Source organism: Crinia signifera, chromosome 5, assembly GCF_055691185.1.
Source record: "Crinia signifera chromosome 5, ASM5569118v1, whole genome shotgun sequence".
In the NCBI taxonomy this organism is placed as follows: domain Eukaryota; kingdom Metazoa; phylum Chordata; class Amphibia; order Anura; family Myobatrachidae; genus Crinia; species Crinia signifera.
In genome coordinates, this window is record NC_139221.1 from 25,088,071 (window position 1) to 25,104,271 (window position 16,201).

Sequence of the window (16,201 nt, forward strand, 5' to 3'; positions counted from 1 at the left end):
GGCACTGACAGGGGGAAAAAAATAACACTTTGGCCCCTGACAGGAAAAAGAAAACCCATTGGTCCCCACAGGAAATCCCTTGGTCCCCACAGGAAAAAATAAAATCATACATTAGTCCCCGACAGAAACACAAAAACATACTCTGGCCCCCAATAAGATGAAATAAAAATATTTAAATAAAACTAAAGTAAATTAAATAATTATATAAGGCTGAACTGTAGCAAAAAGAACAGCAGAAGGACCACACATAATACAGACAAATATGATGTGTTTATAGCCCCTTTCAAATTGATGGTAGCAACCTCACAACACTAGGAGCTGGAAATTGGATGATGTTACTTTCCTTGTTATATGCCACAAGGAACCAGGCTGTGATAATGCTTCCTTAAATCTCCCCAGCTGCAGCAGGTACTGGAGCAGGGCAGGAGATACCAGGTGTCCTAGGTATTCATGCTGATCAGATGGCACAACAGCACAGCCCTACTAGGTCCAGGGCTGGCTCTACCATTAGGCAGCTGCCTAGGGCGTTCAGGATCTTGTGGGACGCCACCAAGTCTGCCTATAAAAAAACTCATGGCTGTCTATGAGGAATGTGTAACTTCTAAGCCCTCACCACCATACTTTTCCTTGATGTACACTTCCCTACTTTACTGCCCCCTCCTCCTTGTACTTTGGTGTGGGTGTCAAAGGGAGGCCTCCAGGGAAAGCAGGGGACTTGTCCATCTTCCTGGGAAGGGCTGGGAGGACCGACCAATTTTGGGAGCCTCCTTGCAATTCCGGAATATTAGGCAATTATACCTTAAGGGGTTGGAGAGTGGGTACTGGTGGCAGTGTGTGTGTGTGGGGGGGGGGGGGGGCGTCAGTAGGTTAAAGTTTTGCCTATGGTGCTGAGAAGCCTTACACCGGCCCTGACTAGGTCGACACAAGCAAATGCAGTATAGCAACAGTGGACTGTAACAGTGGGAAGTGAAGTGCGTACTATAGCCCCCATTCCTCCCCAGACAGAGAACGAGCTCCATATCCTTTGCTCTCTAGAAGTCCCGGCAAGGTGACAACTTCTGGTATGCTTTCCACAGTGGAACACAAATCCTGGAAGCGTGGCAGCCAACCAAAACTGAAGGCAGTGGCAGTTGGACTAGCAGATTGGACCATGTGACTGACCCATCAGGAGCTTTCCTGCTGTCCCATTGGCCCAATCCTCCCCAGGAGATGAGTGAAACAACTATTCAAAACTGCTTCACAGAATATTCACTAATTTATTCAGCAGGATTTGGAATTAAGTCACCATGATGTCCAGCTGTGCACATTACCCTCTATCATTCACTCATCTTCCTGCAGACCTTTAAAGGGTGGTAGCAAAATTTAACGAAGATACTGCCCAAAAAAGGGCTTTTTGCCAAACCATTCTGGAGGCACTTTGAAGCAACTTTGCACAGAGTTCACTACTCCTAGACCAGACAAAGGAGTGGACTCACTGTCATCAACTCTCTTTTAAAGTGTTAGATTTCAAAGAATGTCAAATCTGATTTGCTCATTGCCTTTCTCTACTATTTATCCAGCACAGTCTAGTAAATGAAAGAAGCTGATTGGTTGCTTTTGGTCATCAAGTCAACTTGGTTTTTCTACTCGATGTATCTCCCCTACATGATATATATATCGCGATCCGAGTCTGGATCCGAGCCGGCTCAGGAGTTCCCGCCTAAATTCCGGACCGAAAACGAGGCAAAACGTCATCAACGCGCTGTCAGATTCTCGCGGGATCTGGATTCTATATAAGACGCACGCGCGCCCCGCCATCTTTACTCCAGCATAGGAGAGGGAAGAGGGTGGTTGTGCTCTGTGCTGTGTGCTGTGCTATAATAATAATAATATATTATTTTGCTGCTGCTCACTCGATTAGGGTCTGCAGGGGCTGCTGTACACAAGTCCAGTGTACAGGGGCTGCAGTGGCCAGTGTACAAGGGGCTGTACAGGGGCTGTATTCAGTGTGACAGGGCTTGTGTCCAGTGTGACAGGGCCTGTGTACAGTGTGACAGGGTCGGTGTCCAGTGTACAGGGGTTGTGTTCAGTGTACAGGGGCTGTCTCCAGTGTACAGGGGCTGTGTCCAGTGTACAGGGGCTGTGTACAGGGGTTGTGTCCAGTGTACAGGAGCTATGTCCAGTGTCCAGGGGCTGTGTCCAGTGTACAGGGGTTGTGTCCAGTGTACAGGGGCTGTGTCCAGTGTACAGGGGCTGTGTCCAGTGTACAGGGGCAGTGTACAGGGGTTGTGTCCAGTGTACAGGAGCTGTGTACAGGAGCTGTGTCCAGTGTACAGGAGCTGTGTCCAGTGTCCAGGGGCTGTGTTAAGGGGCAGTGTCCAGTGTACAGGGGCTGTGTACAGGGCCTGTGTCCAGTGTGACAAGGCCTGTGTCCAGTGTGACAAGGCCTGTGTCCAGTGTGACAGGGCCTGTGTCCAGTGTGACAGGGCCTGTGTCCAGTGTGACAGGGCCTGTGTCCAGTGTGACAGGGGCTGTGTCCAGTGTACAGGGGCTGTGTACAGGGGTTGTGTCCAGTGTACAGGGGCTGTGTCCAGTGTACAGGGGCTGTGTCCAGTGTACAGGGGCTTTGTACATGGGCTGTGTCCAGTGTACAGGGGTTGTGTCCAGTGTACAGGAGCTGTGTACAGGAGCTGTGTCCAGTGCCCAGGAGCTGTGTCCAGGGGCAGTGTCCAGTGTACAGGGGCTGTGTACAGGGCCTGTGTCCAGTGTGACAGGGGCTGTGTACAGGGGCTGTGTCCAGTGTACAGGGGTTGTGTGCAGTGTCCAGGGGCTGTGTACAGGGCCTGTGTCCAGTGTCAGAATCAGAATCAGAATCAACTTTATTGGCCATGTATGCTTGCGCACACTAGGAATTTTTTGTGGATTTACAGTGCAGCATCAAGCAGGGATGAAGGGGGGGGGTGTGAAGGCATTACATACATTACATTAAGACATTACATGTGGGGAACACATACCCGCCGAGCTGCACAGCGCCTAGGCAGCCATCAGCGGCGCCACTGGTCGCTGCAACAGCCAGGAAGGTAACAATACAAGCAGAGAGACAGTACAGTTACAGTATCACACATGGAACATATTTGGCTGAGCTGCACAGCTCCTAGGCAGCCATCAGCGGCGCCATCTTGATCATGCTGCTCAAAGGCAGCAGTAATAATATTATTTTCATGGCAACTGAAGCATGAGTTCGACCGGATGTAGCACTTTTCTTCCAAAGCTGGCACACCCTGCCAGCTTGTTGTTCAAAGGCTGTGCAACTAGTGATGATACAGCATACAGGCTTTGCAAACAGTGGTTACGGAGGTACATGGTACAAATCATTGTAAAGAAACAGTAAACAAAGAAAATACATAGCTTTCATCAGCTTAGAGGCTGAGAGAGATGGTAATTGGTGAAAAATAAAATGATGCCATGTGCGGGTGTAAGTCCAAATCCAGTCTTAACTCCAGTCAAACTCATGCTTCAGTTGCCATGCTTACGATGCAGGCTAAGATGGCAGGCAAGCCTTTAAAGCAGGCTTGCAAACATTTCCAATATGAAAGGAATTGTGTGACAGTGTGACAGGGTCTGTGTCCAGTGTGACAGGGCCTGTGTCCAGTGTGACAGGGCCTGTGTCCAGTGTGACAGGCTGTGTCCAGTGTAAAGTAAGAAAAATAAATAAAGTAATAAATAAAATAAAAACACATTTTTGGAGGATGATGGAGGAGGAAATAGTGGGAGATCAGCAACCTGATAGAAGTGCTGAAGCTGCTACCACCAGTCATGACAAGGCCGATACCTCTTTGTATTTTTTGCTCTTTGGAGCATTTCTCTTTTTTGGGATAGTTTATTAAACTGCCACCCTGTCTGCAAAAAGTGTGAATCACCACCAGGTGATAAAGGCACTAGAGAGATGGGGTGGTTTGTTGTTAGGCAGCTAACACGTAGGGGGGTTCAATCCCCTGAGGTGGATACAGGAAAAAACAAACAGAATGTTTGTGTAGAGCGCCAAGGTGTAATTAAAACACTAAATAATTTTTAAATAAGTAAATTTGATCAATTGGGTATCACAAAGTAAAAAGACATTTAATTATCGCAACAAATTAAAAACACATTCAATACAATGCACGTTAATTTTACACCTAAAAGACTGATATTGTGCTTTGGTAAAATAAGGCATACAGTGAACCACTTGTCAATAAAGAAAATGGATATAGGATACTTAAGTGAGTCCCGCTTGTTCCAAGATATGCTACTTGATGGTTTGGTTTTTTTTGAAGTCCCAATATGGAAGGGGCAAGGTGGGGTGGGAGAGGGTGGAAGTCCGGATTGACTTGTACTTGTGGGGATCCAGTTGGTCCTGCTGGAGGCCTTGGTCTCTGATTCCACTGGTGGGCAAGATGTAAATACCTCACTGCAGGGATGATAAGGCTCCAGAAGTTAGCAGGTAAGAGTTCCCAATTTGTACATCCAGGTTGGGAGTGCCAGCGTGGAATTGCTGGGTCTGTAAGTATAGGCTGGTAGCTGGTTCAAGGGGTGATAGCAGGTATCCAAATGGTGGTCAAAAGGCAGACAAGGGTTAACCTGACACGTTTCGTTGCGCTCTGGCAACTTTCTCAAAGGTATCTAACTTTCTATGGTAACTTTCTCAAACGCGTCCACCCTCTCCCACCCCACCTTGCCCCTTCCATATTGGGACTTCAAAAAGACCCAAACCATCAAGTAGCATATCTTGGAACAAGCGGGACTCACTTAAGTATCCTATATCCATTTTCTTTATTGACAAGTGGTTCACTGTATGCCTTATTTTACCAAAGCACAATATCAGTCTTTTAGGTGTAAAATTAACGTGCATTGTATTAAATGTGTTTTTAATTTGTTGCGATAATTAAATGTCTTTTTACTTTGTGATACACAATTGATCAAATTTACTTATTTAAAAATTATTTAGTGTTTTAATTACACCTTGGCGCTCTACACACACATTCTGTTTGTTTTTTCCTGTGCCACCCTGTCTGCCCCTGCAGTGCTGCTCTGCTTCCAAGATGTGCCAGGTTGGAAGTGTAAGGTCCACATGTATGTGATGCCCACTGCTGTCGCTTAGCTCAGTCATCCAGCTACCTCGGTATACCCTTTTGGCCCAACTACAGTAAATGAAAACAATTTTTTAAGCTGTGAAGTGATCAAAATTGACTAGAAATGAGTGGAAACTAATGTTATTGAGGTCAATAATACTTTAGGGGCAAAAACAGGCCCAAATTCTGTTATTTTAGCCATTTTTTGTATTTTTTCATAAAAATCCAGATCCAAAACCAAAACCCACAAGGGTGGTTTTGCCAAAACCAATCCAGATCCAAAACACGAAGGGAGATCCAAAACCAAAACCCGAAAAAGTGGCCGCCGCACATCTCTAACATATATATATATATATACTAGGTGATTCATCGCGCCCTACGGGCGCTCTTCACACCGTCGTAAGGGGCTGCGCCCCCTTAATTTGTGAACATTTGTATATGAGAAAGATGGTTAGAATTGTATGACAGATGCCCTGTATTGCAACTTGAGTTATAGGTGAAATGTGTTAAATAGAGAGCATATGATGTGGAAGGGGGTGTGTATTGTTTTGTTTAATTAAAAAGCGGTTACAGAGTAAGATGTACATTGATAGTGTGGAGGGTACAGTGACATTTGTGGGTGTGGGGGGGGCTGTGTGTGCATGTTGTTTAGGTGTGTGTGTGTGTGTGCAATAGTATAGTAGGGTGTTTTTGAGTCAGCGGCTCCCCACTGGCGGAGGTCACAACACAGGAAAACAGGAGGCTGGGTAGTGATAGGGGTGTGTGGGCATAAGGGGGACTAAAGAGGAGGGTGGGAGATACTGTGCTGCTTCTGCCAGTGGGTGAGGGTCCAGCGTGGCAGCACAGGAGTACAGGATGGTGGCCCTTAGTCAGTGTCTCCTCCTACTGGGTGGGAGTTCGGGTGCATGAGAGCAGGAGGCTGGGCTATGAGGCATGATAGGGGCATGTGGGCAAAACAGCGTCAGCGACTCCCCAGTGGTGAAAGTTACGGTTCAGGAGAGTAGGAAGCTGGGTAGTGATAGGGGTGTGTGAGTATACGGGGGACTAAAGAGGGGCTTAGGGGTGCTGTGAATTGCGGGAGGGGCGCAGGGGGTGCCGTGAATCAAGGGAGGGAGGGGGCGCAGGTGTCGGCGAATCGCGGGAGAAGGCGGGGGTCCGCAAAGCGTGGGAGGGGGCGTGAATTGCGTGAGGGGGGGTTGCGAATCGTGGGAGGGGGGGTGCGTGGGGGGTCCGTGAATTGCGGGAGGGGGGGGGCACGGGGCGCGATGAATCACCTAGTTGGTTATATATTCTTGTAGAAGGATGGTAGGATGTTGCTGTCATTCAGAATGCATTTACATAAACAGTAATAGTAGCAGTAAAAGGTCTGACTTAAAACACCTACAGTAAAACAGAACAGGTGTTATATATTATACAAAGAATTGGTTGATGATGTGTAGGTTGACGTGCACAAAGTTGTCACTGGAAAAAAATTGCTACAAGAAAAAATCAACACAGAAAGTTCAACACATGTAAATGTTGACATAAGTGTGGCACTTCATCGGTGTCCATGTCGACACATGAGAATGAATATGAAAACATTCAAAAAAATAAAAATAAATCTTCAAAAACTCATGTCAACCTTTTTCATTGTCGACCATAGCCGTGCCAGTGATTTGCATGTGCCATTTAATCCTGGGGTTGCCGTGAATCACGTGCGGGGGTGGGGGAGGAGGTGAGGGGTGTCCGCGAATCACGGGAGGAGGGGTCGTGGGTGGATGCCGTGAATTGCGGGAGGATGGGTCGCGGGGGGGGGGGGGTGCCGCGAATCGTGGGATGGGGGGGGGCGCGGGGGGTTGCAGTGAATCGCGGGAGGGTGGGTCGCGGGGGGTTGCCGCAATGACAGGAGGGGGGGTCAGGGGTGGGGAATCGCGGTAGGGTGGGTCGTGGGGGGCACCGTATACCGCGGTAGGGGGGGTCGTGGGGGGCACCGCGAACCGCGGGGGAGGGGGGGCACGGGGGTTGGCGCGAATTGCAGGAGGGGGGTTGTCACGGGGTGGGGCCGCGAATTGCGGGAGTCCCCGGGGGTGCCGCGAATTGCGGGGGGGGGGGGGTGCTGCAAATCGTGGGAGGGGGGTCGCGGGGGGTGCCGCGAATCGCCACAAGAAAAAAATCAACACAGAAAGGTCCACACATGTAAATGTTGACATAAGTGTGGCACTTCATTGGTGTCCATGTCGACACATGAGAATGAATATGAAAACATTGAAAAAGTGAAAAATAAATCTTGTCAACCTTTTTCATTGTCGACCATAGCCATGTCAGTGTTTTGCATGTGCCATTTAATCATGGGGATGCCGTGAATGGGGGGGGGGGGGGAGGGAGGTGCATACCCAATATGACCCTCTCCAGGAGGGACACATTGCTCTGTTTCTTGACTTTCTTCTTAATTTATGGATTACCATCACCTGTGCTTAAACACCTTTCTTATCAATTACCCTGTTTAAAATGACAGGTGATGACAATCATAAATTAAGATGGAAGTCCACAAACAGAGCATTCTTTCCCTCCTGGAGAGGGTCATGTTGGGAGGTATGGAGGTGGGGGGCGCTCACCTGGTGTGTCTGGTGAGTAGCTGTGTCTTTGCTGTGTAACATGGAGAGGCAGAGGGTGTCTGGCACTTTCTGTGGGCTCACTGGACTGGTTCTCTGTCATGTGAGTCAGTCATGTGAGTCAGAGGCTCCACCCAGCGTTACAGCTTCAGACACACTTTGAGTGACAGATGTAGCCAAATATATAAGAGATGTTCTGCAGACAGCTTTTGTCCAGCAATCTCCACGTAGATCAGAAATTGAGCTGTCTGTTGAAATTTATATTGCGGATACCTACACGCACCTTACCCATTCTTCAGCCGAACCTCTGATATTGTGAATCAGACTCGGTGGATCAGGCCATCTCCATTACCCAGTTCTCGCCGACAGCTTTTTTCTAATGAGAGGATCCTTTTAAATTAGGATTCCATGTACTTGCATACCTAATAAGGGCATAAGGAAGGATATACCGTGTACTGTTTTTGACCCTCTTAGAGCACTTTGGATACTCGGAATTCACCCCACAGAGGGGAAGGTTATTACACCCTACAAATCCTGAATGGTGTTACGCGCAAGGTTAAGAGCTTGAAATTCATACTTAGTGTAAAAACCCCTGATGAACTCTTTTTCAAGACGAAACGCGTCGGGTTACTGATTTCGTTATTCCGAAAAGGATACAATGTCCAGATGTGGTCTTTGAAACAAAAATAAAGAATTCTGGTTTTATTATTACACATTGTATTGGGTTATTGAATTGTATATGATTACAAACTGGTGGAAGTTCCACTTGGTGGTATAAGCGCAATTCTATACTTTCTGGTGTCCATGTTAATTGCTGCCTCCCACTAACAGGGGGGGTTCTAGAGTAGCTGCTTCACTATTAGGGCGCACGTGGGGTCATTCTTTGGATATATATATATATATATATATATATAATAGGAGAAGACTGCGTCACTCGGGACTGGTTCAATAACAAACAACTCATAGCCAGACAATGGTTAAGTTGACGTTTCAGCCCTCAGGCTTTTATCAAAACATAAAAGCCTGAGGGCTGAAACGTCAACTTAACCATTGTCTGGCTATGAGTTGTTTGTTATTGAACCAGTCCCGAGTGACGCAGTCTTCTCCTATTATCTACATGGGACAGCATTGCCTGTACTTATACTGAAGGCACCGGGCAAAAAGTTTCCTTCTGGAGTTGAGTGCCAGCGTTTTTGCACAATTATATATATATATATATATATATATATATATATATATATATACCTAGAATAAGGGCCTATGTGTGTGCTTTTTTACACTGAAATACATTGAAAAGTTTCATTACATTTAAGCTTGCATACTATATCAAATATATTGTCTCCATAATGGTTTTATATTGGATTTAGAAACTTTCCAGATGTCACAATTCTGTCTGTCCCTTTACAGAGACTTGGTTTTGTCCAGCAGTCCTAAAATAGCCCGGACATTGGCTATAAATAGACGGCCACAACAAGTGTTTATTATCCACTACAATAGCTCGATTCTGGCCTCAACGATCTCTTTCAAGGGAATAATGTACAAGTGACTCTCAGAAAATATCCAGTGGTTCTCACCCGTCGATGGCACAGGGGCCTGCAACTGCAATGTTATTTTTTTCCCCCTGGCAACGGGACATGTGGTATAGTTTTGTTCCGATCCATGCCCTTGAATCTGATTTGCCGAATGCCTGTTGTGTAATAGATCCAGCATAAACATTGGTGGTTGTCAAAACAATTACACCCCCCTCTAATTGATGGTTTTATACAGTTGCAGCTTTTACCTTTGGGCTGCAGGTCTGCAGCCCCCCCCCCCCCTCATTTTTTTTTTTAAATGCCAGCAGCCCCTGGGGATCAAGCAGGGTGGGCAACGCCACCTGGGGATCAGGGGAAGCTGGACAGTCAATGACACGTGTGACACATCCCCCAGCAGGGCATAATAGCCAGCGGAGGTGAGCGCTTCTCAGGCTGACGCTCTCTCTCCCCCTCGTGCTTACCGAATCCAGCCAGGTCCTTACAGCCGACTGGTACACAGCATTGTACATTCGCCGCCAGGGAGCCCGGTCGGAATACACAGCAGCGCTGCGTGCAAGCTGGAAGGGCAGCGGGCATGGATGAAGGGGGGGCGCTGTCTGTGTGAGGACGCTTAGTGAACTCCTCACACAGACAGCCAGAGAGCGCTCCCCTTTGCACGATGCCCGCTGCCCTTCCAGCTTGCACACAGTGCTGCTTTGTATTCCGGGCTCCCAGGCAGCGAATGTAGAATGCTGTGTACCAGCCGGCCGACGGGGAAGAACACTGTGAACCTGTGCCCTGGTGGCGCCTGCTCCCCCCCGCCACCGCTGGGGCTGCGGACCCCAAGTTACGCCACTGATTGGGAGGTGTTCCCTCCCTCCGGGGCGCCTTTCTATGGGCTGCAGAGAGTAAGCCCCTAAAACCTTGGTATTGTGCTTCTTATCTGTATTATACAGGTGCCGAGACCGTGGCTCAGGGTCCGTGTTGCCAAAGCAGCCCATAGAAGCTGTCTGCATGCGTAGTACAGAGGTTTGTACTGCGCTGCGCCAGTCCTGGCACCTGTCAACATAGTACAGCCAATGGGAATGCAGCAGGGACCGGTAGGAGCAGCGGCGGCTGCAGAAGGGGGAGTTGGTGTCTGCATTGCGGCCAGAGGCAGCCCAACTCCTGCCAAAAGGTACTAGACGCCACTGGTTTTATACCATCGAGATTACCGACGAATGGTACGATCAAGTAAATGATGGCCATACCTACCCTTAGAAGTAAAATACATTTTTTACTTTGGTGTGAATGTTCAGGAAAATCTATACTTTTATGTGAATCTTTAAACACGTTTTTGTTTATTCATACCCGATCGCTCGTCCAAATTCACTCCCCCGGCCAATGGTGGGGGTTTGAGCATGCGCATGTGCGATTATGGGCAATTGCTGCGGTCCGCCCATCGTTTTACGGGCATGCCTACAAAAACGGTGGGCGAACACAGATGTGCCCATGCATCCTCGGCATTTGGCAGATAGCGGTAAAGTAAATATATACGTATTTTTCAGAGCGAGGGCTGGAGAAATCATTCAATGGTGAGCGACCTTCGAAGGATTTTATCCTCTGTGTGGCCGAATCCAAATGAATGTGTGAATGTGCACATCTGTTCTGCGAGGCAGCGGGGCAGCGTTTACCTGCTCTCTAGGCAGCGAATATAAGCAGCCTAGCAAGCAGTTCTGAATTAGGTCAATAAATACTATACAGTAAATGTAGTCACAGCGATTACAGGAGAACGTTTCCCAGAGGTCAGTTCAAGGAACGATTGTTGAAAGCCGGACAATAGTTTTATTGTGCAGTGAATGTATTCACAAATCTTAGATCAAGCAGTATTGTAATAAGACATGTTTAGTGAGGTTTTATCTTTTAATGCATTTTCTGTATTTATGGAATTTGTGCTTCAAAACTTACATTTAACAAATTCAAAATTTTGTTCAAAATTTTTACTTAAAAAAAAAATTTATTCTGAATTTTAATGGTTGCAAAATCATGATTTCAAATTTGACAATGTTTTTATCTTTTTTTCAAAGAAGTATTAGTACAATTGAATTTCAAGAAATGGTTACAACAGTAACTTCTTTCATTTTAAATCCTTTTTTTAATGATTTGTTAATTTAAATAAATATAATTACAATGGGAATTAAAAAAAAAATATTAGTATTTTTTCTGAATCCGGCATGCAGACAAGATGGGCCAAGTGGTTCTTATTTGCCGTCACACTCTATGTTTGCGTGTTGCTATGCTTAAGCTACGAGTTGAATAAAATAAGTGATATAAACTCCCTACCTGAGATCTACGATCTACTATTTACTGTGGATGGCAATAAATTGGCTCTAGACGTATTGAATGAAATATGTGTCCAGCTAGAACCCAGGGGGGAACGTTGGTTCTTACAAACCTCACTCTCTCAGTGAACCTTTGCCGTGTTTACTTTTTCATGCTGTAACAAACTCATAGTAGGCAAGGCTAATAAAGGCAGCCATTCATGTTCCTCAGTGAACTGTGTCCAATTTTCCAAACACACCGGCGTTCTTTATGCATAAGTACGTTTTAAACTGTCCCAGAGTATTAGAGGTGCAGTTTATGCTCATCTGGACAAAAGACTGTATAAGAGGCCTGTGTGCTATTATTTCTTAAAGAGTATATATTTGCTAAATTATATATAAGTGTGTGTGTGTGTGTATGTATGTATATATATATATATATAAAAAATAAATATAAAAATAAATATAAAATATATATATAATGTACAATATCTCCAGAATTTGCGCTATGTTGTGTCGGTCGCTTGATAACACTTGATCCCCTACTAGAGAGATCGAAAAGCCAATATCCAAACCAAAAGTGTTATATAGCGCCCTGTATATTAGTCAGGATATTTCTATTGTGACTACTATTGTGATCCATAAACCAAGGAATACACCTGTATTAGAAAAACCTTCCATAAGATGTTATGAGGTTTCTGTTTTAAATGTTTTAAATAAATGTTTTCTACTTTAAAATTGTTTATGGTCCATCTAATATTGTAAAGGAAAGACAGGAAATATCCTGACTAATATACAGGGCGCTATATAACACTTTTGGTTTGGATATATATATATATATATATATATATATATATATATATATATATATATAGTATATCAAGAAAAAACACACACTGCGCTCAATAGAGCTAAATAGATAAGCTGCTACCCTGATGGGGTCCCCTGTTAGATAGGACCCAGTTATAGAAATAGAATAGAAGAGGGGGGGTTCAGGGTGCGCAAAACCTTTTCTGATTGAACAGAATAAATCAAATGACAATAAAACAATTAGTACTTATGTACTATCACGGCGCCCATCACATCGTAGACCATAAGGCATGCGATGGTATGCGATGCGATGCAATGTTCCGCGATTTCCCCCGATGTCATACAATGTTAAAATTGTATGGCATTGTATATGGCATACAATGCGATGTGATTATAAATTGTATAAGCACCCTAATGGGGGCTTACAATGTTGAATGCACCCCCACGCCACCCCCACTATGAACGTGAACCCGAAGCGTGGTGAGCGCAGCGAGCCCGTGAGGGGTGGCGGTACACATCCTCCAACCTTTTCATACCCCCATTATCCATGTCAGCGTGAAGTTGATCCTATATAGTGTGGCGAGCGCAGCGAGCCACCGAGCCCGAAGCATGGCGAGCCCCGCGAGGGGACACGGAATACATGTAAAGTAATACGCGGCCCCTCGCCACGCTTTGGGCTCGGTGACTCGCTGCGCTCGCCACACTATATAAAATCAACTCCATGCCGACGCGGATAGTGGGGGTATGAAAAAGTCGGAGGACGCGTACCGCCGCCGCTCGCCACGCTTCGGGTTGGCGTTCATACTGGGGGTGGCGTGGGGGTGCATTTAACATTGTAAGCACCCATTAGGGTGCTTATACAATTTAAAATCGTATAGGGAGCTTATACAATTTTTAATCGCATCGCTGTGCATCCGGTGTATGGCATGCGATTAAAAGTCGTGCGACTTAATATCGGGGGCGCCGTGATAATACACAAGTACCAAACAATTTAATAAAACTGCCCACAGGGCATAGCAGTATACAGCAAAGGTTGATGAGATACAATTACAGTGAATCACTAACGAACAGTATCTTCTTAGACAGTTGATATATAGTCAAAACAGATATTTCATTAAGCCCATTATTCCAACGTGTTTCGTCATTAGCATGACTTCATCAGGGGCACGATGCAACAGTTGAACAAGATGATCACACAATCGTAAATTGGGACAAGAATCTCCAGGGCAATATGATAGTGTGACGATGTTGGATCCCAAGAAATATTTATACAATCGACATGATGTCCACCGGCTGCTGTATATTTTATATAAGATGGGAGCACCTCAAGTTCTTTTAGGCGAAAGGACGGCCTTCAAAAATATTTTATTGAAAAAAATCCACAAAGGACATTTGTGTCCAATAGATTGGTGTATACTGCTCAGCTCCAAAAAAAGGATTCCTAAGGATTCAGCCAATCAGCTCCTAACTGTTGGGTTATAGGCTGCACTGCAGGTGGGGCAAATGTAACATGCAGAGGGAAAAAGATTTGGGGGAGTTATTTTGTTTCTGTGCAGGGTAAATACTGGCCGCTTTATTTTTACACTGCCATTTAGATTTCAGTCGGAACACACCCCACCCCAATTCTAACTCTCTCTTCACATGCTACATCTACCCCACCTGCAGTGCAAGATGGTTTTGCCCATTAAAAAAAGTTTTTGCTTTTCCTCTCCTTAATTACCCCCATAATGCGGTAGCCCAACAGTGCAGATATTCTCATACAATGCTATGGTGCATGCAGATCAATCTGCGCTACTGGTGGACCCAAGGTGTCGATGGAATGGTCGGAATATCAGCAGTTTGCGTTCATAGCCGCTAATTAAACCTCCCATAAGCCATTGCACAGACTGCATTTTGTATGTAAAAAACTCCTCAATGTCCTTCACGAGTCATAATGATCATGTAATTTATCTGTCCAACAGGGACTAATTGCCGCGGCAAATTCCTTATGTTCTCATGACTTAGTGCCGTAACAGCGCCTTTAACACCTGCTAACAATGTGAATTGCTTACTTATTGATTATTTTTAGTAACTTCTATTGTTCTACTTCACAACAGAAATGGCTCCATATATCAATCCCACATCAGTATAACTAAAATAAATATATATAATACAATGCAATAAAGAGGCTGGACTAACTGACGAGCCAAACAGTAAAAGTCATCTCCTTAGACAACCTGTCGGATCTGATTTACGCAATAGGGAACTCAAAGTAAAATTCTGTATAGTCCAAATGGTTGTAAATAAAAAAAAAAGCTCTTATAATACTTCTCTACATGATTTGCATCCTCACTTGTCCTAGATATCCACAATCATTTGTTTAACGTTGGGAGCACTTAGGAGATTAGACCCTTGGTTTAATCATAGGACACAGAATAGCTTTCTAATGTCTCTGATTACTTTTTTCAAAAGTTGCTTAGTGCACGTTGTCCTATTTCTGTTAATGTCTACCCCACAGTCACTCAGTCACTGATAGACATTTATAAAACTGGTACCTGGAGCTGTAAAGGATTAAACTAGTATGAAACGAGCAAGTATTACTATAAATGGTGTGCATAGAACAGTAAAAGGAACACAGTCCATTGATAGAGGTGTCTCAGTACACCTCACTAATAGCTCTCACCTGTTATCCTAGTCTGGGGCAGAGTATGCAGTGTTTGCATTTACAGAAGGGGATAATGGATTACAGTACATCAGGAGCAAAGCCAGAGCTTTGTGGTCCCCAGAATTTTTAAAGGGGCTTCTCCCTACTAAAGAAACTGCTCTTTCCACAGAAGTTGGTAGATTTACACCCCATAATAGTGCTAGATTTACACCCCATAGTGCCCTCATTAATTTTATGAACCATTGTAGAACCTAGTGAATGATATGCCCCCAATTCACATTATACTACATACTGTAGTGCCCCAGTTCACATTATGCCACACAGGGGTACATTTATTAAGTTCGGTGAAATGATAAAGTGTCTGTTTTTTATCACCAGCCAATCAGCTCCTACCTGTAATTTTTCAAACCAAGCCTGTAACTTCACAGTTAGGAGCTGATTGGCTGTTGATAAAAAAACAGACACTTTGTCACTTCCCCGAGCTTAATAAATCTGCCCTACAGTGCTTAGCGGGCAATTCTGGGAACCTGGTAGACCCCTTTCTGACCTGGGTGCAATTGTCAAGACCCAGAGGTGGTCCTCTAAGCTTCTTGGCCCCATCATAATGGCATTCCCCGGGGCCCATTATAGCTAGGCCAATGCAGTCTGTTAAACCTGAAATGCATTTCCTTGCAATGAATCAAAATACGTAGAGCAGTTGGCAGCACTGGCACCAAAATAAAAATGGAGTCTACTTTGTGTAGACCTCCTTTAGTAGTTTATACATATTTTTTTGTAGAAGAAATGGTCCCCTGTCAGGCCACACCCCCGAACAGTACCTGGGCATGGAACCACTTTCTACAGCCCTAGGTAGCAGCCAAAAAATTCAGACATGCCAGAAACATACCTAAATGCAAGTGTCATGTGAGGTTTGTGTGTGGTCCATTGCCGTCTCCATTTACATGGTACTGTTCAGTACTTAATACAAATCACTAGTAAAAGCCGAACATTTCTACCAGTGAATAAGGGGCCTGACAAGCACATATTTTGCAAGATAGCTATTCGTTTCATAAAAAATATATAAAATGTATGCCAGGTAGACAAGTAACTTTACATAATAGCTTAAAACAGCAGCTTGCTTAATAAATATTATAATTTAATTTTCATGAAACTTTATACTTTTGCATGTCCTGTATTTTTGCCTGTGGCTGTTTTGAAAATTGTCTACTAATCCTCCACATTTTACGGTGATGGAAAGTTTTGTAGTGCCGTAAAAATA

General features: G+C 45.0%; 1 protein-coding gene across 5 annotated transcripts in view; it reads left to right on the forward strand.

The window, feature by feature from the left end:
• The window catches only part of DGKB (diacylglycerol kinase beta), a 438,667-nt gene that overhangs the window by 302,410 nt on the left and 120,056 nt on the right, over nt 1-16,201 (forward strand). The gene's annotated exons all lie outside the window — the stretch shown is intronic.